The sequence below is a fragment of the Vulpes lagopus genome, chromosome 5 (assembly GCF_018345385.1).
Source record: "Vulpes lagopus strain Blue_001 chromosome 5, ASM1834538v1, whole genome shotgun sequence".
Taxonomy (NCBI): domain Eukaryota; kingdom Metazoa; phylum Chordata; class Mammalia; order Carnivora; family Canidae; genus Vulpes; species Vulpes lagopus.
In genome coordinates this window covers 13,983,005-14,006,709 of record NC_054828.1, presented here as the reverse complement: position 1 = coordinate 14,006,709, position 23,705 = coordinate 13,983,005, and the positions used below count along the sequence as shown (strand labels likewise).

Below are 23,705 nucleotides of genomic sequence, written 5' to 3'. Positions count from 1 at the left end.
ACTCTTAACCAGAGCCTCATGAGATCCTAAAGCAGCTGTCCCCAGACTATACCCTAGGGCATCCTAAGCAGACACAGTAAACACTTATTTCTCAAGGTCTTGTTGGTTGAATCATTTAGAGTGGATTACCAACCAGATCACTGTTGGGTAGAAACAAGACATAAAATAGCCCAAAACTTAAGTGTACCACCTGAACTTGATGCAGTTGGATGTATAAGGAGAGAAGAACTTTCTCAAAGATTAATACGAGAAAGGGTTGAGGGAAGATCAGTTTTTTAGATAACCCTACACCTCACAGGCAGTTTAGACTAAAGCCACAAAGGTTTCCTGGGTGTCCTTTTTTAAACTTAGAAACCCTATTTCCATAAAAACCACACTTGGTCGGCTAGAGTGAAATTCTAAGGAACCGGTATCAACAGGAGAGCTGAGTTATATATTTCACATCTTCCCACAATGGAAACTTGGAAGGAAACCTTGTAAGAGCCCCCAGGCTGGTCTTTTCAGGTGACAGCGTTCTACACTAAGCATCAGTAAATATTATTCACAGGTTACAACTCCAGCCTAAAATAAGTTAACTGGCTTCCACCTGAAATGCTCATTATTCACAAATCTACTGAGAAACCACCTTCCATAAACATAATTAATTCTGGAGTGATGACAAAGGTAGAATGAATCATGAGGAATGCGATCATGGATCTATAAACACATTCCTTCTCATATCAGCGGCAACAAAACCCCTCCCTCTCACGCCTGGCAAGAAGCATTCTGTATTTAGCTTTGTGAAGCTTGGGGGGATTGGTCACCAGAGCATTTACGGATTGCCTGAACATCCCTCAGTACTTTACGTTATGAAATGAAGCATTTCAAAGCACTGGGAGTTCTGATTTGTGAACTGGACTGTTACAGTGGTTTAATTTCCTGAAATATAGCTGCCTTCTTAACTAATAGATTTTTCAATGCACTGAGGAGAAAATTGCATTAGCTCCTGCGTAGCCTGGACTTAATATTTTTAGAAGCTGCAATTCTTCTTATTATAGTGCACAGTATGTATTTATGTATGTATACTTAGCACAGTTTCTGACACACAGAAGGCACTTAGTGAATAGTTTTGAAAAAGTAAAACAATACAAGTACACAAGCTATGCTTACTGAGAACCATTCCTGGAGATGGGGATATAGTGGTGAACCTGCTGTGTTCATGGATCATTCATTCATCCTTTCAAACACCAGAGGACTGCTTTAAGAGACAACAATTATTTCAAAAGGCATTATTACAGCACTCAGAATAGTGGTTTATGTTAATGGGGGCTGGAAGTGGTAGGAGGACTGAATAAGAAAGGGATAGTTTTGTTGATACTATTCTAGTTCTAAGTTAGATAGTGTGGTGTTTTCATCAGTGTCTGTCATAACCATTTTATCTGCAGTCTTCATATGTGTCTATATGCCTGTATGTACAGAAATCCATCACAGGTGATCTAGAACATGACCTAGAGAGAACACAGGATTTGGGAGTTAGAGAGAGACCAGGCTTAACCAGCTAAAACCACCCCCCATCCTCTCTCAACTCCTGCTCCAAGTGTTAGAATGGAGATAATCATTTTGCTAGTAAAGGCAAGGGAGGGGGGAAAAGCCCTCTTATTTGTTTCCCTGTTATTATAAATTTATTCTTCAGCATGCATTCTTAACAAGGCAAAATTGCTTCTTGTGAGGAAAAAAAAAAAAACCTTGGATATTACCATGATTTGTTAAAATCTCATGGAGGGGAAGGGTGCAATTAGGAAAAAAAAAGTACCTAAATAGGCTCCTGGGGAGAGGGTGATGATAAAATTTTTTAATAGTTGAGAAACTATGCTCTACAGGATTATATGACACTAAGCTAGGCGCAAAACAGAGAAGTGTACAAAACAACACAAATAAACTCAATACCTGAATCCCGATATTAGCATCAGCTAAGTCTAGAGGTTCTTCATAAATTTACTCAGCTGGCAGTTCAATCACAAAACATTACAGCTATCTGTTCCCAAGTTCATCTAGAGATTTTAGGGGAACACTTGCCCATGATCCCCCCTCTCTCATTCTTACCACCTTCCTTCTGTCAGGAACCTTCCAAAAGGCAGCCTCAGAGGCTGCAATTAATGAGGCACCATGCTGCTCTGCATTAATGAGGTGCTTTTCATTTTCAGAGGACTTTGTAATCCTTTGGAGGTGAAGCTCTTGCCTGTGAAGCTCTCTGGTCTCAGCCTCAGAGATGAACCCCTCAGGTCAGTTGAACTCTAAACACACAGGAAGGTAACCTTGAGCAGGTAAAGTGGGTTAAGGAGGGTGAACCAGAGGTGCCACTTAATTAATTTTCAGTTGGCTTAAAGACTGTTTTCTCTCACACAACATGGAAGGTGAAACTCTCCTGGTAAAGTGGAGATCCAAAGGAAAGCCTTATCATGACAGAATTTCTCTTGGCTGACAACCGAAATGACCCTTGTTTACTGGCCATCCAAAGGAAAGATGGTATCTTTACTCAGCTCTTGTAATACATCTAAAAACATTAACCAAGAGTCTTACTGTAATTTAAAATATTTTTATCTTGACCATGAATCCTTAGACTGTTATATTGACATTCACCCCTGTAACAGGCCCTTACTATTTATATGAAGGGTTGTCAAGGAAACCAGGTGTTGAGGATAGATGTCTAACTTGTCTAGATTTAGAATTTATCATACACGAGAGTGCAGAAGGCAAATGAATGTCAACCTTAGAAAGTACTACAGAAGATGGTATGTGGCACAAGATAATTCCATTTAAGCCTGTACTTTCCGGGGATCCCTGGGTGGCGCAGTGGTTTAGCGCCTGCCTTTGGCTCAGGGCGCGATCCTGGAGATCCGGGATCGAATCCCACATCGGGCTCCCGGTGCATGGAGCCTGCTTCTCCCTCCGCCTGTGTCTCTGCCTCTCTCTCTCTCTCTCTGACTATCATAAATAAATAAAAATTAAAAAAAAATATTAAAAAACATGTTAAAAAAAAAAAGCCTGTACTTTCCATTTGGGGATTTGTTTACTGATCAAAGGAATTCCTAATGCTCTAAATCCCCCTTAAAAAAAATCACCTAATTCTGAAAGTGACTCATTTATCTAAACATTCATTGTGTGTGCCAAACTCTGTACTAGACGCTAAGGAAAGAGCAGTGAATGTGGAATGTTCCTATTTCTTAGGAGATCACAGATAAAAAGGAAAGAGCATTATTATATCTATGATGATAATAATATGGTATTTGTTGAATGCTCACTATGTAACAGACACGATAAGCAATTTATGAATATCTTTCTCTCACAATAACCCTAAAAAACAGACATCAAGGAAATCACACAATCTTCAAGAATTACAGGAGCTAGGACTAAAAATCAGATTTGACTCATTCCAAAAATCTTAATCATTTTGGAAACTGACTCAAATGAGATATTCAAATGATCATCAGGCAGTGAAAGCTATAAATGAAATCTTTCTAGAATTCTTGGGGATAGAGCAGCCGATTGCACCTGGAAATAGAAAGTACAGTTAGAAAAGGAAAAGGTGATTAGGAAATGGAGCTTGTACTTCTAGTGCAAAAGAACATTCCAACGTAGTCCCAGTCAATGCAACCTGTGAGAGTCACATACCCTCCCAGTACAGATGTCTCCCAGACATCTACAAGACTGCAAGTGACCAGATAAGATGCTATGAAGAAAACTGTTAACACCAAAACAGAACAGAAAGTGAAGATTAAAAAGTAGATCCAAAAAGAGCGTTACAATGATTTTTTTTAAAAGACTTTGAGAGATAGAGAGAGAGAGCAGAGTGAGAGACAGAGACAAAGAGCACGAGAGAGGGTGGAGGGGCACAGGGAGTAGAAGGAGGCTCCCCAGCCCAATGTGGGGCTCTATCCCAGGACTCCGGGATCACGACCTGAGCCAAAGGCAGATGTTTAACTGACTGAACCACCCAGGTGTCCCAAGAGTGTTACAGTGAATTCTTAATTTCTGTTCCTTAGCACCTAAGGAGAATGCCAGAGAAAATCTCAGCCTCTGATGCTCATGCTTTATATGAATGATGCTATCGAGGGCCCAGAGCAAAAGCCAACTTCACTAGTAGGACACTGATGAAAACCAGCTGGAGGCAAGGTCCGACACTGGGCTGCACCAGAGAATCACCTGATCCCACTATACTGGGTCTGCCCTGGAAAAGCCAGTGGTGAGGCCTGGCACTAATGCTGATTCTGGTTTGATCAAGATCACAAGTGATGTTAATGGGCAATTGAGGGTAGGACCTTGTCATGGCTTTTTGGGTAATGTGTTGTGTTAGTAAAGTCTATTAAATGATCCTTAGGTGCAACCAAGCCTGAGATATACAGCAGTTGGGGAAATGAATCAACCAATCAATTCTAACTCCTAGCTGGGAAATCAAGACCCAAATTAATGACAGCATAAGCTCCATAACTTTGGTTCTGCTTTGTTGTTTGCACAGACACTGTCAAGTTCCTATACGGAGTATTTTTGTTGTATGTCTCTTTTAATTCCCCTTGGTGTGGGAATATTTAAGCATTCTTGACCTGAAAGCAACAGAGAATACAGAAATGAACACTGTACTCAGAGTTTGAAAACACACACTGGGATGTGGGTCAATTCTATTCTTAGATTGTACACCTGAAAAATAGAGACAAAACCGTTCACTTGGTCTGAGACTGAAAACCAGAGATGATGTCTGTGGACGCACCAAGCAGGCCGGGCCACCTGACAGAATCTGCACTCACAGCTGCTGGTTAATTCTGAATCTGGAAGTAAGGAATATTTCATGACGTGACAAGGAGAATAAAGGCCTGATCACAGTGAGCAAGCTTGAAACGCTAGTGCCTTACCACATCTGTCACCATCGGTGATTTCCTCTCGCTTCTTTATAATGGCTGGTTTTGGAGGGTAGGCCTTATGTATTATGTATATGTAATGTAAAGGCAACAAGCACACTCTAGGACACAGTGTACGATAGGTAATAACAGCATATTAATAATAATAGGGGATGAGAAAGGGGAGTTTTAGCAGCGCTATTATGCCTATGAATAAGATGTTGATCACTGCTTGCTATTTTCTCTTCAAACATATTATTTAGCCAGTAGTGAGCAGATTTAAAACCCACTGGGGTTCTTGAATTGAGCCTGGCTGAGTGGTTAAATCCAATGAAAATATCCTAGTTAGATGAGTTTTTAGCCAAGGGAGTTGAGTCTATAAAGGGATATTTAACAGGTCAGTTTGTGAAGATGATGTCCATCTTTCAAAAATGATAATAGGAATGATGAGGATAATGCATGCACAGCATTTTCTAGTTTACAATGCACTTTCAGATGATTTCATTTGATTCTGGAAATAACTGTGAATTAAGCAAGAATTCACATCCCCACTTTACATAACAGGAAACTGAGACTTTATTTTTTATTTTTATTTTTTTTTATTTATTATTTATGATAGTCACACACACAGAGAGAAGGAGAGAGAGAGGCAGAGACACAGGCAGAGGGAGAAGCAGGCTCCATGCACCGGGAGCCTGACGCGGGATTCGATCCCGGGTCTCCAGGATCGCGCCCTGGGCCAAAGGCAGGCGCCAAACCGCTGCGCCACTCAGGGATCCCCGGAAACTGAGACTTTAAAACACCACTGTCCAAAGTTACAAAGCCAGTAAATGGTAGTAGGATTGAAACTTACCTCTTTAGACCTTCGGGAAGATGCTCCCCATGTCATGCTTTGACTTTAGCAAGGTAAGCAGATGGAATTGACAGACCGAAGTATTGTACATTGTGCTCAGCAAGAAAACTCAGTTTGATACCTCTGGGCACTTCCGCTTACCCCCAAAATCAAATTGGTGACATGGTGCATGTACCAAGGGATGAAAACATAAAAAGTTCCAAGTACTCTTTGTGTAGAAATAACTCTGGCTTGCTTCCCATGTTTCAGTTAGCGAAGAAAGAGAATCTGGCCCCTTCTGTGTCCCAAACAAGGTAAAGTGATGATATCACCATGGGGTCCACGGATAATGTGTCCAGAACAGGCAACATCTGGGTGCTGCTTATGTGTTACATGACAGAAATAAAAGGACATAAATCCACTTGGCTGGTCTCTAAGTTGGTGGCTTGAATTTTCCACCCCATTACCTTCAAGGACATCACAGTCAGGGATATGGCCTCAATAGCAGACTCACCCATGATTTTGTCTGATTTCAGTACACTGGTTCTCAATTAGGGCTGATTTTGCCCACTCTCTGGCATTTGGCAACACTAGAGTCATGTGTGGTTGCCATATCCTGAGGGGAAGACAGCCACTGGGTACCTAGTGGGTAGAGGCCAGGAATGCTGCCAAACACCTTAAGATTAGACAAACTCCCTAAAAGAGAATTATCTGCCCCAAAACATCAAGCGTGCTATGGCTGAGGCACCTTGTTCAAAAATACTAGTGAAAATTTGAGACACCTGGGTGGCTCAGTCAGTTAAGTCTCGAACCTTGGTTTCCATTCAGGTCATGATCTCAGTCAAGGTTGTGAGATCGAGTTGCGTGCTGGGTTTGTGCTCAGTGGGGAGTCTACTGAGCATTTCTCTCCCTCTGTCTCTGCACTCCCCTAACTACCCGCCCCCCAATAAATAAATCATTAAAAAATACTGGTGAAACCTTGAAAAATGTGTACGGATAAGCAGGTGAAATCTTGATTTGATCCTGGTACCAGCGTACAAGTTTGACTCAGTTTGACCTACTGGAAAATACTGTGTTATCCAGAATTAGTGAAGTACCTCTTCAGAGGAAGAAGGCAAGAGTGTGAAGTCCTCAGCATCATGAGCTAAAGGAAGAAAAGCGGCAATTCCATAAACCCACAAATAAGATAAAAAAACTTAAATGAGGCTTATAAAGAGAAGAATACAACGTTTGGACAAGCAAGATTGCCCAGTGGCCAATTCAAGGAGGGCTTTCTTGGCTGGCAGCAATTAGCTGGCTGAGACTGGGGCTGCCCCTATCCCAGCAAGAACTCCATGCTTCCACTAGGCCCAGGCACCCCCTCTCCCTGGAGGATAAGCCTCATCCTAAATGCAACTTCGCTTTGAACCAAGGACTCCAAGCTCCACATGCTGGGCACTTGTCATTACTTAGCATCCTCCTGAACACTTTGCCCTAAGCTTAGGCTCTCTTGTACAGAGCCCCAGATATTAGCTCCACTCCCACGCCTGCCCTGTATAAAGTAGAGCAGATTCCTTCTGCTGGGTCACAGCCCCAGATCCACTTAACTGTGTCCCAACCAGGCTCATCTAACAAATGACACACCTGTACATCTGACGATCCTGCACTATGCAATTATTTAGGGGGAAAAAATCACATTATCAGCACTTCTCCATTTTGGACAGCTCCCAGCCACACACATTACACTATCGTCTCTCCAGTGGTTATCTAGACGACAGCCAGAACTCCTGCTCCTCCCACTAAAGCATGCTCCTTTGTCAGTTTCCCTCAATATACATGAGACCACCATGCACCCACCAGCTTGTTCTAGAACTCTACGAGGTGAACTTGATTCCTCTCTCCCTCCACGGACACATTCAACAGGTCCCAAACCCTGTCATATCAGCTGTAAAAAAAAAAAAAAAAAAAAAAATTAATCTGCCTTTAACGGTGGTCACCTGAAGAGGGAAGAAGCAGTCTAAGAAAGAGACTTTTAATTAAAACCCGTCTATATCTTCTTTTTGGGGATAGTCATAGTGTAAAGCAGCAAGTCTGGGGTAGATGAACCAATTGTATTCTTTATTTTTTACTCATCTACCACAACACCCTGCCCCCAGGATCCATATGGTCACTGGGTCATCGGTCCTGAACCTTAAGATCAAGGTCTTGGACTGACTTGTTCATTTTACCAATGCTCCCTAGCACACAGAGGTGGCATTCTGTTGCAAGTTATCTAATAAATAAGAGAAACAGAACCTCAGGAAAAAACTTGACAATGCTCATCCCATCCAGCTCCCCTTTTGTCCTCAAACCCACTGAACAGATCAGGGACATTGATTTTTTTAAATGGTTTCTGCACACTGTAAAATCAAAGTTCAATTTTCCAAATATCAGGCCAGTTAGGTTCACACTCATCCACTACTAAGCATGTTTCTCTCTGCCTTATGTATCCTGTGGGTAATTCACAGGTACACATGTATGTACCTGAGCATCCCTGGTGGTAGATTCACTATCTTAGCTCAGAAACTCCCCTAGTGGTTTCTAAGATATTTTGCATATGGTAGACATTCAATTTGTTTGCTTTTAATGCAAATGTGGACATAGTGGCATACGGATACTGAAGACTAGAAGGTAAAAGTAATCTAATTTTTTCCCATGGGCATCCTGAGGAGTCCCAGGTGATAGTCTTGGAGAACTGGTTTATTAATTTCTTCTACTATCAAAAGACCTGGCCTTCCTTCCTTTTTTTTTTAGGTCTGGCCTTACTAAGTGAAAAACAGAAGGCCAGGAAGATAAAAGAAACACATTTCTTTCTTTTCTGACAGAAAAAGTACAATGATGAGGGTATTAAGTTTTATAGCTAAGCTCAGCAGATAATAATCAGACAAAGGAATCCTGCTTGGGGAAAGGTATTCTCTTCTTTGGGCAGTGAAAACCTGTCATTAATTCACAGAGCCTGATAAAAAGCTCTTCCGCCTTCTCTCCACCCTCTTCCTCAAGCCCTCCTTGTTCTGGATAATGATGTACCCAGCATGGACACGCCCCTTCTCTTTCCCCTTCACTTCTGGAAATCACACTAGCTTCAAGGCCCAGCTCCAAATCCCATTTCTCCTGGGAAGCCAGCCCTGACTATCCAGCTGGTAACTGACTGGTACTGCACCACTCTCCATTTCATTCACTGGCACTAAATTCCTGCAGAAGACATTAGCTTTTCTGCGTCTGAGCTCTGACAGAATCTTGTGCATTCAGCAAATCCTTATCTACTGATTGACTAGTACCAAGGTATAGACCCGACCCTAGTTGCTTCCTCTTCCTCTTAATTGAGAATTCAGCTAGGTAGCTGAATTAATTAGAGTTAGCGTCAGATTTCCCAAGCCAGCCAGTTACCCTGGGCTACTGGTAGTCCATCTACCTTGAGAGGCTGGGAACTTCCCCATGGACAGACTAGTTGCCTTAGGAAATCCCAACAAAGTTACCCAAACCAAATTCCAAAAGTGGTTAATTCAGAAGTCACAGATTAAAAAGAGCAAGTAAGGAAAAAACAACACATACACACACACACACACACACATATATATACACATATATATATATATACACTAGTTATCCCTGCTTCCTAAATATGCATTTTCTTTTCACAACAAACCTACAAAGGGAAGTGTGAGAGACTCTACTGGTTGCCTACTCAGAGCTGCTCTTCTAGTCTCTGCTGTGAAGGCTGCAAACACAGAAACCCTCACTCTCCCAGTCTCCCTTGTAGACAGGCTATGGACATAGGACAATCCTGACCAGCACACCTGATGGGAAGTCTGCTGGGAGATTCTGGGGAGAAGATTCCCTCCCCCTGGGAGGTAGGGAGAGAGAGAGAGGGAGAGAAAGAGAAAGAGAGATGGGGACAGAGAGAACCCACATTTCCTTCCCAATGTCCTGAGAGAAGATGACTTGCTGGGTTTGCTATGACCACTGTAACCATGAGGAACCCAAGAGAACACCCATGAACACTACCATCTCTCATGGAACTGCCAATCATTTATTAGAAAAATGAATAGGTTGTTTAAGCCATATTTACTGGGATAGTTCTTCCTTTCTTTCTTACATATATATATACATATATATATATATATATAATGTTGCATATATAATATATATATGCAATGTTATATACAACATTCTAGTATGTCTAGTTCACCATGTTACCTGAAAGAGAGGTCTTCCCTCCTCACTTTTCCTCCCCATCTATTGTTTAGAGCTCAGTCTAAATCTCAAGGAAACTATTCTTGGCCCACCATTCTATTCATGTTTGGGTTGCTCTACTCTAGGCTGTCATGCCACTGTTTCCTTTTTCATAACACTTGTTATTGTATAGTTATTTGTTAAACACTTCTCTTATATAATTATTTCTTCAGTACCTTTAATGCCTAAGTACTGGTCATAAGCCCAACTCATCCATTACAGGGATGGACCCCCTCTGTTCTTAACCACCCTATCTATCCCCCACTGTTAACAGAGTACTTGCACATAATTGACTCTAAGTAAATGTTTGAATGAAGGAGTCTTAATAAGAATGCTGAAGCATTTCCTCCACTCAGCAGGGAAGAGTCCCAGGAGCAGTTACTTCTATCAGCTGTGAATATGAAAGGAAAGAGTGGTATCTTATGTTCTGGATAATTATCAACCTTTGCTCAAAAAGAATTTCCAACCCTTGGCGAAAGAATGGTTTATGTAGCAAAAGGCCATTATTGTGAAGATTGAGCATTTGGGGAAAGATCAAATAGGATATCGCCAGACACAAAAATAAATTTTGGGTAATTTAAAGACTTAAATCTAAAGGGAGAAACATTCAGACTAGGAAAAAAAATGAAAATTTTTATCCAAGGGCAAGGAAAATTTGTATATGGCAAGGAGAAATGGAAAAAATTCTAGGAAAATTCAAAGGAAAATTCTAGTAGATTTGATTAACTGAAATGAAATCTATTTCAATTTGACTAATTGAAATGTATATTATATACAACATCGTATACATATAGATGTGTATATATACAATGTGTGTATATATGCATATATACATATATATTATAGCACTTTGTATTACAACATATGCATATTATATACAATTATATATACAATGCATATATGTACATATTACATGTTATATATTTATACAATGTATGCATATCGTAAATACATGCCATGTGTGTATTATATATACCTAACATATACAGTATATACTAAAATGTGTATTATACACATACAATTAAAATACACCTATGTAGGGGATGGCATTTTACAGTGTTATGTTCTAGGAATCAAAACCCAGACCCACTACCAGGATAAAGGCTGTGATCCTGTTTCCAACCCCTGCAAACCAAGATGTCTTGGCCAAACTGCCTCGAGTTTTAGGTTCCTCATCTGCAAAATGGGATCATCATAGCACTAATTTTATAGAGTGATAATTAAGTGAGAGAACCCATATTAAATACTTAGCATTGAAAAAAAAAAATAAAAAAAAAAAAATACTTAGCATTGTATCTAGTACATAAGTACCAAATAAATGCTAGGTTTTACTGTTATCTTATTACTGTTTTCCATGTTCATTGTTGTCTACTACCTTATTTAGTGTTTAGCTTAATAATATTTAGTCCATTACTCATTCCTAAATTAGCCGGAGGACTGCCATTTTCTCATTCACAGAACCAGCTTTCGAAAATTTAATTCTAGTTTTGCTTTTCATTTTTCTTATTTCACAGACTTCTGCTATTAACTTTATTTTCCTTCTGCTTTCCTTAGGTCCACACCATTATTCTTGTTTAAATTATCAAATGGAATGTGAGGTGCATTTATCATCATCTTTGTGTTTGAATAATGAAGGCACTGAAGGCTATTAAAACATCTCCAATGACAGCTTTGAGCACATTCCATAAGCTTTACTGTGAAATATTCCTCTTTTGTGGTTTTCAAAATAGGCTATAATTTTTAGTTTTACTTCCTTTTGGATTAAATAAGCATTTAGAAAAATTCTTCACCTTCCTCTAATTTCCAGGTGTGTTGAACTTCCCATTTAAAAGTTTGTTTCTGATGTAGTATTACTTCACTGTAGCCAAGAAGAGGGCCTGTATAATTTTTATGGTTTGGAATTTAATGAGGTTTTCTTGCACCCTCAATTTATGTAATTTCTCCAAAAACACATGAAAATCCAATTTTATTCCATTTTAAGGATATAAGCTTTGATATCTACTCATAATGATTATATTCTTAAAACTGTCATTAAAATTATGATTTGCCTTTTTAGTGGCTGAAACTCAATATATCCTATATTTCTATCAGTTTTTGCTTTATGTATTTGAAAGCTTTCTAACTTAGAAAACAGCATGGCAAAAAAAAAAAAAAAAAAAAAAAAAAGAAAAAAAAAAAAAAAAGAAAACAGCATGGCTATTATTTCCTCTTATGGATATCATGCTTGTCAATTTGAAATTACTAATTTCAATTAAATATACTTTATTTTTGAGATAGTCTGAAATTAACATCTGTACCTTCTTTTCCTTTGTATGTCTGAGACATCCTACATATAAACTTATTTTAAAAAATTTAAAGTATGTACATTTGTTAAAATAAGTAATGTTGGTTTTGTTCTGGAATAGTATTTTTAAGCATTATTTTTCAGCTCTGTGAAAAAAATTGACATACATTACAATCTCTCCTTTTAAATGAACGATGATTCAACAAATGTATACAGTCTGCAACCACCACGCGATCACTTTATACAACAATTCTATCTCCCTCCTCCCCATTTTCCTCATACCCCTTTTAGGTGGTCCCTTCCACCCCACTCTTTGGGTTCTAGTACCTCCTGCCTTGCTTTCAAGAATTTTGTGTAGTCATATATAATATGCAGTATTTTGTGTCTGGCTTTTTTCACTTAGTGTACTACTTCTGAGATTCCCTGATACTGTTGTATATATCACATTCACTGCTGAATTAACATTCCACTGAATGGATATACTAATTGTTTTCTCTGGTTGATGGACATTGGCATTCTATGAACAAAGCTGCTGTGAATATTCACATACAAATTTTTGTATGTGAATGTTTTTATTTCTCCTGCATGAATAACCAGGAGTGGTACTGGTGGGCCATAATGTGAGACTGTTTAACTTCTTAAGAAACGGACAAACTGTTTTACAAAGTGGATGTACCATTTTACATGACTACTCATGTACAACAGTTCTGGCTGTCCCACATTCTCACCAACACTTGGTATTTTCACTCTTTTAAGATCTTGATCATTGTAGTGGGTGTGAAGTAGAATCTCCTGGTGACCTAATTTGCATTTCCCTGGTGACTAATGATGTCGAGCACTTTGGGGTGGGGGGCATTTACTGGCTATCCTTGTCTTCTTTACTGATGTGTCTCTTAAAATCCACTGCCCATTTTTAAATTGGGTCATTTGTCTTCTTGTACTGTTCTAAGAGTTCTCTGCATATTACAGATACAAATCTTTTATCAGACATATACTTTGTAAATATTCTGAGTCTGTGGCTTGTCATTCATGTCTCAGAACAACAAAAACCAGTTTATTAGTCCAATTTATTAGTATTTCTTGCTCTTTTAGTTTGTGCTTTTCATAACCCACTTGAGAAATCTTTGCCTAACCCAAGGTCACTAAGATTTTCTTCTCTGTTCTCTTCCATCAGTTCTATTGTTTTAGTCTTTACATTTAGGTGTAAGATTATTTTTAAGTTAATTTTTGCATATGCTACAAGGCTCATTTTCCCCCACATGTATATCTTACGTTCCAGCATTCTTATTTTTTTCTTTTTCATTTTGTTTCTGCTCCCTACCTACATTACACAGACTTTGTTTTACTTGCAATAATAATATTCATCTCTGATAACTCAGTTTTAATTCTATTTATAACTTTACCCATGGTCAGCTTTGAGTTTTGCAGAAACAGCTTACTTTTTCTTTCTCCTGATGATCAGAGTGAAGGGTTACAGAATCCCACCTGAGTTACACAAAACGCAGGGAATGTAGCAGCTTTTAAATCCAATACACACTTCCCAGCTGGTTTTAAAATGACTGATCAGGACTCTAGTTTTCTAGTGCAGCATCTTTTCCAATAGCCCAGAGATGGAAGCACCCTAAGTGTCCACTGATGGTGAATGGAAAAAAGACCATTATTCAGCCCTAAAAAATAAGGAGATCATCTGTGACAACATGGATGGCCCTGAGGGCATTACAAGAGAAATAAGACTGAGAAAAGTAATACATATAATCTCACTTACATGGGAATCTTGGAAAAACAGAACCAAACAAAGAAACAGCAATAAAAAGAAAAGCCCCAAGCTCATAGACACAGAGAAGGGACAGGTGGTTGCCAGAGGTGGGAGGTACAGGGTGAGCGAGATGGGTAAACATGGAAACAACAGAACTACTTGGTTATTTATGTATGTTTTTAAGAACAACTTTTGGCATTTGCATTCATCTTTGCAATAGACTTAAAACAATTATTTACATATCATCCCATGTGTAACTTCTTTCAGTACACATTGCCTGCCCCTCTAGAATGAGACTTTCTCATTCCTGAATATTCATTTTGATTACTTTTATGGTTGGCTGGCAAATCACTGATGATACTTCTTCAAGTATACACTGGTGTATATTTTGTGAGCTCTTGCATAGAATATCATTTTCTGTTGTCTTTATACACGAGAAAATGTGGCTAGTATTCTGAGGTCCCTGCTTAGAAAGGGCTGTAGAAATTTTCTTAAGGACATCTATTATTATAGCAAAAAGACTCAGCCAGAATTTTTATTCTTCAAAGATATGTCTCTCTCCACCCTCTGCCCTTGTGTCATGGTGAAGCCTCAGAAATCAGGCTCCAGTGCTTCCTCATAGCCACCAACCCTATATAGATGGCCATTGAGTCATTGAAATGCAGCCTAAGTTTAAATGCGTGAAATACACATTGACTACTGAAGGCAGTATGAAAAAAAGTATATAAAATTATCTCCTTAGTAATTTTTAAAATACTGATCCTGTTAAATGATAGTATTTTGGATATATAGGTTTAAATAAAATGCTATTATTAAAATTCCTTTCACTTGTTTCATTTTGCCTTTGGAAATGTGACCAGTAGAAAACTTGAAATTATACCTATGATTTGTCACTATATTTCTATCGGACAGTGCTGCTCAAAGGCTGGACTACTTAGAGTCATATTCTGGTTCAAAATGCTGAATAATTTTAACAAGTTCCTTTTATAAGATTCCATTTCCTCACCTGGAAATGGGTGAAAATAATTATACTAACCTCAAGGCTTACTGTGGGGATAAAATAATATTATGCTTGTAAAGCTATTATGTTGGCACATAATCAATTCTTATTAATGAGAGTTATTATTAATCTTAAAGGGAGGATTTTTTAAAATCCTCATAACTCAATATGTTTCTAGGGTGTCCCATGATGTGGGCAACCTATCACCCATTTTGCCTGGATTGTAGGGCTCCTTTTCATCTGCATGCATAGAATTCTTCTCTCCTCTTGGGTTTCATCAACCTATGGTTGGACCACTCAACACACTTGCCTTAAAGTGCCAGGAGCTCCTAATTTTCATCACACCACTTCAGCCACTCCATCTCTGGGTAACATGTCAAAAAATATACCTCATCTAAGGCACTGAAGCTCTAACATTTTACTCCCAAAATCCAGCCTTTTATCCTTTGAAAACATTTGGGCAAAGACTCCTATTCTCACTGGGAATATATCCTAACCTCCTAATTCCCACTTCATTCTGCCCATCCCCTTCACCCATCAGATACTGCTGGTCTTTTTATTTTAATTTTTATTTTTGTTGGTTGAGCTTATAATGTCAAAATCCATCACTATAACCACATTTTTCAATCACTGTTGCTGGTTTTTAACTCAAGTTGTGGATAGGTATGATTTTTGGTACAAGGGAAGAGCACTGTATTAAAGACCAGAAGAAGTATATTTTGGTATCAGTTGTATTTCCAATTAGCAGCATTCTGCTACTTCCTTTGATAAATCCCTTATTATTATTTTTTTATTTATTATTTTTTAAGATTTTATTTATTCATGAGAGACAAACAGAGAGAGAGAGAGAGAGAGAGAGGCAGAGACACAGGCAGAGGGAGAAGCAGGCTCCGTGCAGGGATGCAGGGAGCCTGATGTGGGACTCGATCCTGGGTCTCCAGGATCAAGCCCTGGGCTGAAGGCGGCACTAAACCGCTGAGCCACCCGGGCTGCCCTGATAAATCCCTTATTAATACAAGCAAACATGTGCTGTTTCCACAGCAGGGGATTCTTGAGGACACAGTGAAATACGGTACACAAAAACATCTCCTTCTTTACTGAGGGAAATGAACCAAGAACGAGAAGAACACAGCAATGAAAATGGGAAGGGATCAATGTTCACGATCAGGGAAAGGGTGGATCAGGGGACACTTAATTGCTTTAAAGGTGTTTAAGTGTCTGAGCCCAGGCCAATGACTGCTCCTGATGGGGCATGTCAGGTACATAGATCTGACACACCTGTTGTATTCTGAAGGCCCACAGAGAATAGTAGACAGAGACAAAAAGTGAGCCCATTCAAGGAAGGCAACAACGTGGAAACCATGTATTACATAAAAACGTTGAAAGATATATTTAAGTGTCACTCAGATTCCAAGCACTGCCATTTGGGATATGGTTGAAAGAATGGGGAAGAGAAGACTCAGTAGATCTGCTGGTCTCCAAACAGCTGGTTGACTCACTCTGCAGTCCCATGTCATAAAACCCATGCATTTCCTGGAGCCACTTTTACCAGGTTTTGTCCGAAGAGCTGGGCATAGAGATAAAAGTTACAGGACTTGCCCTCCTGGTTCTCACAGTCTAGTGGGGAAGGAGACTGTTAACAGGAGTTAACAGACAATGATATCTACACTTGCATTTGGTCTTTATTAATGCTCAGGACCAATGGGAGAATCAAAAAGATAAAAGATTTCAGGACAGCATAAGGCGAATATTTCTAATAGAGTTTCTAAATATGGAACAAGGTCCTTTGGGAGGTAATGGTCTCTTATCTCTGGAAGTATTCAAAAGCAGAAGATTAATGACCATTTATATAGAATATTATAGAAGAAAGTGGAAGGTTATGCCAAATGAATGCCAAGTTCCTTCCTAATTAAGATTCTATGATTCTCAAAAAGAGACAGGGCCCATTCATTAAGTCACTCCATTTTATAAAGAAATATTTGCCTGTGTATAAAGTGAATTGTACAATCGACACAAAGATTCTTTTCTAATGCAGATTATAATTTTCTGTTGGTTGTTTACAATTTTCCATGTGTGATATTTAAAAGCTAACGACCAGCCTCCTAACTGTGTTTTCAGATGCATTTCACTCCCATGTCCATTCTACAATCTCACCTTGTTATCCGAGAGAGAGAAGAACCTATTGCAAAGGCCAGAGGTGCACTGCTGGCCTGAGAGAACCAGCCCTCATATTCACAAACCGCATGGATAATCCAGGGCCCAAGAAAAACAATGAAGAGAATGGGAGATAATAACTTTTCCAGACCTGGACATAATATTTAACCCCCGTCAGCCCTCCTATAGAACATGAGACGCAAAAGGAGAGAAGGAAACAAGGGTGAAGATTTAAGAGGTTAATCATAGCCATTTTCAAATATAGAAAAAGAGAAAACACAGAATTCATGAGTCCCTACTATGTGCCAAGCACTGTGTGCTTTCCATTATGAGACCTCATTTACTGCATTTAATCTTCACCTTTAATAAAGAAGGGCTAGAGGTAACAACTTTAAAAGACAATTAAGCATTGTGTGTTATTCTCAGTATTACCGAATTATTAGTGAAGTCGCACAATTCCAAAGGTCACACACACTTCACTTCTCACTCTTCTGCCAGGCATCTTAGAGCAGATCATGTCCTCCATGAGACTTCTGTCCTTCCTCTGCAGGTCAAGCCTAACTGGAACCTGCTCCAGCCCCATGGGGGTAGAGTTGGTGACGGTCCATGGTGTTCAACCACTGTCAAGTGCAGTGCCTTTGAGCGATAGCCCAGACCCCACAATCAAAACACCCAGACCCAATTCTGGGAAGAGGACTGTGTTGGAAAGAATCACATGTGATCCTGGATAATTCTTAACCCTCCCTGGACCTCATCTGTCCAAAGACAGCTATTTTTATCGAGCTTCCTCCGAACCCTGAATCCCTAGGGCTTCTTATTTGTATCAGTCCTTCCTAACTGGAAATGTCCAACATTCAGGAAGCACATCTTCCTGGGAAACAGATAGGGTAGGTAGCAGTTTATCCACCCCCTAATGAGAGGAACAATAGAAGTATGTCTCCCAAAGGACAGCAGGGTGCTGAAGATGGCAGTTATCTAAAGAGAGCTTCTGCGATACTCCACAAAGACCAGCATAAAGGTAACAGAGGATGAGTAGGGAGCCAATTTTTAGAGTCAGCCATTAATATTTTTTGGAGCCATAGCCCTGAATCCCACTTCATAACCTTTCTGATGTTGGTAACGAGCAGGCATCAGGTCTAAGAGAAAAGGAGATAAATTAGGACCCCCAGCTGGACAGGTGAATCATGAAACGGCTGCGGCCCTAGGAGCTTCCCGTTGCAAGCTCGGGTTCATTCTCACCCCAGCTGATGGCATGGGATTGACTTTCTGGGCCAACTGGGGCAAGATCAAGGGCTGGTTGGTATGCAGGGTCTTGTGTGAAAACTGACAAGGTTGTACTGCTGATTTAAGGGAAACTGCCCAGAGAGTGACTGCTTCATTTGGAAAACAACCTTGGGTGGAAGTGATAGGGCTGTCCTGAACTTCAGCAGCATTGTGAATATAGTGTCCTTTTATCTACAGCAGGAAGCTCCATCCCCTTTAATGGAGGGGTCATGCTAATGCATTTGTTCTTCAGCAAAAACCAGGAAAAAAACCACCACCGAGAGCTTAGAGGACCCTTGTCTAGTCACAATTACAGGGTCCCAGCTTAAAAACAAGCCATAGGGGAGCCTGGGTGGCTCAGTCGGTTAAAAGGCTGACTCTTGGTTTTGGCTCAGGTCATGATCTTAGGGACCTGGGATTGAGTACTTCATTGGGCTCCGTGCTCAGCAGGCAGTTTGCTTGTGGATTCTCTCCCTCTGCCCCTCCCCCTACTTGTGCACACACTCATTCTCTCTCTCTCTCAAATAAATAAATCTTAAAAAAAAAATATATATATATATATATATATATATATATATATATATATACACACACACACATACAAGCAGACCACAGGGAAGGAAATCTAACACAGGAGAGCATGGGTTGTGAAGTCAAGTAGTTCTGGGTTTTAATCCTGGCTCTGCCATCTATGAGCTACACACAGGACTTGGGGTTGGTTTGGTTGACCACCCCAAAGCCTTGCCCTCCTTATCTGCATGGTGGGGATAATAATAGCACTTGCTCCACAGAGCTGGGGGCATTCTATAAAAGGAGCCCATCACACATAAGATACCAAGGGTCCCATAGATAACACAAGTTACACTGCAGCCTGATGGGGTCCTGAGGCACAGAAAACAGGAATCCTATGTTCAAGCACAACTCAACAGTGGCCGATGCGTTCCTCGGTGGCTGTAGTCCCTGACTCCCTCCTTCCCTTCAAATCTGCTCTACATCCATGTCTACTGAATTACACAATCCTCTATCTCCTAGCATTCCATTTGGAAAGGGAAAAGTTAAATAGCAGCTGTGGCATTTATTAGCTGCCTGATTGTAGGCAAATACTCTTCAACTCCATGCTTCAATTTATAAATTATCTGTGAGATGGTGGTAATCAAACTTCAGTCCATCCCACAAGGCTGCCGTTGAGGGGCAAGTGACAGCATGCCATCATCTACAAAGCTCCCCACAAAAATAAGTCCCCCATCCTGCTCTTCCTTTCTCTGGTGAGAGGAGCTATGCATCTTGAATGGAGTTCTGGGTACAAAAATGTGCTCAGTCCTGGTAGCCTGTTGATATGGGGACTGGGAGGCTGGAAATGAATGGGTCCTGTAAACATCAGAAGACCAATGAGCATTTCACAGGCCACAGAGACAAGCAAGCTGAGTGATCACTATTTGCAAATCTGCACTAATTGGCCATTACCAAGAGAAGCATACCAGTCCACGGCGGACTTCCTACAGTTCATTTGTAATCATGCACCAATCCCTTATAAATTTCCTCTTCCCTTTTAGTCCGTTCTCCAGCACTAACAGATATAATAAGGGGCCCACAGGAGTGTTTCCGAGAAATGCCATTTCCAACAGCTGTACAAAGTGATTTTCCAGCACCAGTTTGGGGGTGGGGGGCATCATGTGTGCCTGCTGAGGGTACCATCAGACACGCTTTCTAAATGCAACTGCACAACACAGCACGGGCCCTCTCTTCTCCCCTTCTTCCTCCTTTGCTAACATCAGCTGATGGATGGCGTTTTAATGCATTCATGGAAAGACACTCACCTGTCCCAGGGCTGCTCTCGGGACTTTACACAGGGTAGCACAGATGGAGCTGTCTTATTTATGCCACTGCAGGGTCACTGGTAGACAAATACCTGGCTGTCCGCCCATACCTTAAGGCCCAACAAGCCTTAGGAATGTGGTGAGCCCTGACAATGATAAAGAAACCCCTTCCTAATGGCTTTATTACTCATAAGGACCCAGCTCTAAGTTTACTGTATATCATCATTTTGCAAATATTTTCATAGGCCAGGCATCACAGGAGGCATTAAAGATTAAAGATAAAAAGCAGACCTATCTCGGCCCTTTTGGAACCAGCTATCTAGGGGCGAGAAAGACCAGTTTTCTCCGCAAAGACAAGAAAGATCACGGTGTGTGATGAAATGTATGTGATCCCATGAGAACATACAACAAAGCGTCCCCTATCAGATACTGAATGCAGGGAAGGCTTCCCAGAGTAAATGTAGCTTAAGTGAAAAAAACATGGAATTAACTAGCAATGGGGAAGAGGAGGCCAACTGGGGAACAGAGTTTAGCAGACAGAGGAGTAGCCTGTGTAGTGGCCCCCCTGGTGAGAGGGAAGGAGCAGAGCACATGTGATGATCCAGTGAGTGAGCGGTGGTACTGTGGTAGAAGACAGAGCCGGAGGACGCAGGAGCCAGAAGGAGCGCAAGTCCAGGTCCTGGCCTCTATCTTTGGAGCACCAGGACACCACGCAGGGTGTTATGCACAGGAAAGGGAACTGGCATGGTTGGGCATGCTTCTGAGAGAGCCAACTCATGCTGCTGAGGGAGAATACATCTGGGGGAGGAGTGGGCAGAGGGGAAAAGACCAAAACTGCTGTTGTGTTGGGGAGAGGTCACAAAAGCTCAGAGAGGGATGGCGGCCAGGAAGATGGAGACCAGCTAGGAATGGGATGAGCAGACACAGGGTGAGGGAAGAGGGATGTCAGAGGTGAACTCTTGGGGGTGCCTGGGTGACTCCCCGGGTTAAGTGTCTGCCTTCAGCTCAGGTCATGATCCCGGGGTCCTGGGATAGAGCCCCGCATTGGGCTCCCTGCTCAGCGAGAGTCTGCTTCTCCTTCTTCCCCACCCACCCTTCCTGCTTTCTCCCTCATGCTCTCTCTCTCAAATAAATAAATAAAATCTTAAAAAAAAAAAAAAAAGATGAACTCTTGGTTCTGGAAGAGCAGCTAAGCAGGCATATAGCAGTGCTACGGCCAGGAGAGGCTCAAGCTGCGGGGACGGGGCAAACCATGGTTTGAGGTTTGCAGAGCTAGATCACATATAAATCATCGCTACTGTGATCATCAGTTATGGCAAGATCGTGTTTACAAAATGCTTTCATACTCATTGTCCTTACAGGATTCTGACAAGAGTCTCAGGGGATATAGGATGGTGGGAGATGGGAGTTTCATTGGAAGGGAAATAAAATGCAGGTGTGTTTGAGACTTTGAACAGGGTAGTCAGTGCAGTTGGTAGCAAAGGTCACGCTAGAGGATAAGACACTGGAGACAAAAAAAAAAAAAGAAAAGACGACGACACTGGAGACAGTATCTTTTAGAACACATCTGATTGTATTTTTTTTAATTCTTATTTTTTAAGCCATGGAATCTGTGATTCCAATGGATAAAAATCCAATATGTAAAATAATGAACAGTCGGCAGGATGAAAGTGGGCATGCAAGAGTCAGAGCAGCAGTCCCTCTGCCCCCATGTCGTCCAAGACCTCAACCTCAGGGATGCCCCAGGGTTCCCGGGAGCACAGTACAGTCCTTGGTGCCTTACTCCTTCAGATGTCCTTCAGACATCTCCCAAATGTCTGTGGATTTCACGAGCATTTTAATCTTACTTTGTGCCTTGGCTGCAAAGGAGAATGGGGCCTTTTCAAAAATCTGCTGCATTCCAGACACTGCTGTGCTTTCACAGGTGTTATTTTGTTTAGTCCTTGTCTTGGTGGCTGTCACTGTGCCACCCATCTAATACCCGACTGAGCCAGGGCTCAGACACCAATTCAGATGGTTCTTCAACAGCAAGCCAAGATGTGAACTTGGGGTTCTGCTGAACCACTTTTGTGTTTTCTTTAAAAGTAGGGGGGGCACAGACTTGCAAGGGGCATGGCACAGGATTGCCCAAAAAAGAGCAATGAAGGAGGCAGAAGCATCCTTGTGCACCAGGCGCCACGCCTCCCTCCCGTTGCTTTTCCCCCACTGTGTTGGCGCCGAGACCCTGGGAGACAGAGAGGCTTGCTTTCACCTTAATTAGCGTAGCAATTTGCTAAATTTTGTTTTTCCCTTTTAAGAGTGTTAATCAATTTTAGCTCAGAATAGATTGGAATGGCACACAAATTACCACGACAATCCCCAAATGCTAAATTCTGAACATCTCGATCAACCTCAGAGTCTGAAATATGGGAAAATCAGAAACTCTGGCCGGCATCTCTGTGATCTATTTAAAATGTTATGGCTCTGAAATGAAAAGATAATGGCTTTATGAGGTTTGGAACAAGCAATTTGCTAGAATCAGCCCATGCCTAGGTGTTCAGTCCTTCCCAAGGTGATAGGAGATAGAACATCAACATATTTCAGCAAAGTTACGTGTTCTCCTAACAACAGCAATTTGTTAAATTCACAAGTATTACAGGGTATCAGCTATGCACCAGAAATCAGAAAAGAGTAAGACGTGCTTCCCTACCCCCTCCCCTATTAAAAAAGGTTCTAAACTAAACCAGCAGATAGACTGCTGAAGAAGTCTTCTTTGGAGAAGTCAGGGAAGGTTCTCAGAGGAAGTACCAATGCAGCAGGTGAGTAGGAGTTGTGACAAGGCAGGTGGAAGGGAATGTCAGTTGGAAGGAACAGCATAAGCAAAGACTCAAGCAGAGACTAGAAGTAGTTTCCTAGAGCTGAGTAACAGGATGAATTTCCAGGAATGACACAGATGAGACTGGAAGAAGAGTCAAGAACCAGAGGCAGGACTTCTTGAGACTATGAATTCCAATCCTGATCCAGGCAACATGGCAGTACAGATGGCTTTTAAGCAAGGAAATGATATGGCCAAATGAGTCTTATTCGGTGAAACTTCTGGCCCAATACAATCTTTACTATTGTGTTGCATAATCTTTTAAAAGCACATTCACACACATTCTCTCATTTCTGCCTTTTCATTACCCAGTGAGGTTGGTATGATAATCACCTTTTTACTGATGAGAAAACAGACACAGCAAAGGTACAAATTATTTACTTTGTATCTTACGACAAGTGACAATACAACAAATTAAAACCCAGGCCCCTGACTCTGAATTTAGCACTGATCTCACTGGTAGCAGAATTCTCTAGAAGAGCCACCAAAGACCTCTTTCAGATGCATACCAGGTCTTCCCCTTCTGAAGAAACCCTTTAAAGAAAGTTGGTCTGTGCCAGAACCACACAGACCAGCACACATTCTGTGCTGAAGTAGTGGTCCCTTTGATGCTTTCTGTAGTA

The 23,705-nt window shown here is 41.0% G+C and overlaps 1 protein-coding gene across 3 annotated transcripts in view; it reads right to left on the bottom strand.

Moving 5' to 3' along the window:
• LARGE1 (LARGE xylosyl- and glucuronyltransferase 1) overlaps window positions 1–23,705 on the bottom strand; it is a 522,915-nt gene that overhangs the window by 233,839 nt on the left and 265,371 nt on the right. The gene's annotated exons all lie outside the window — the stretch shown is intronic.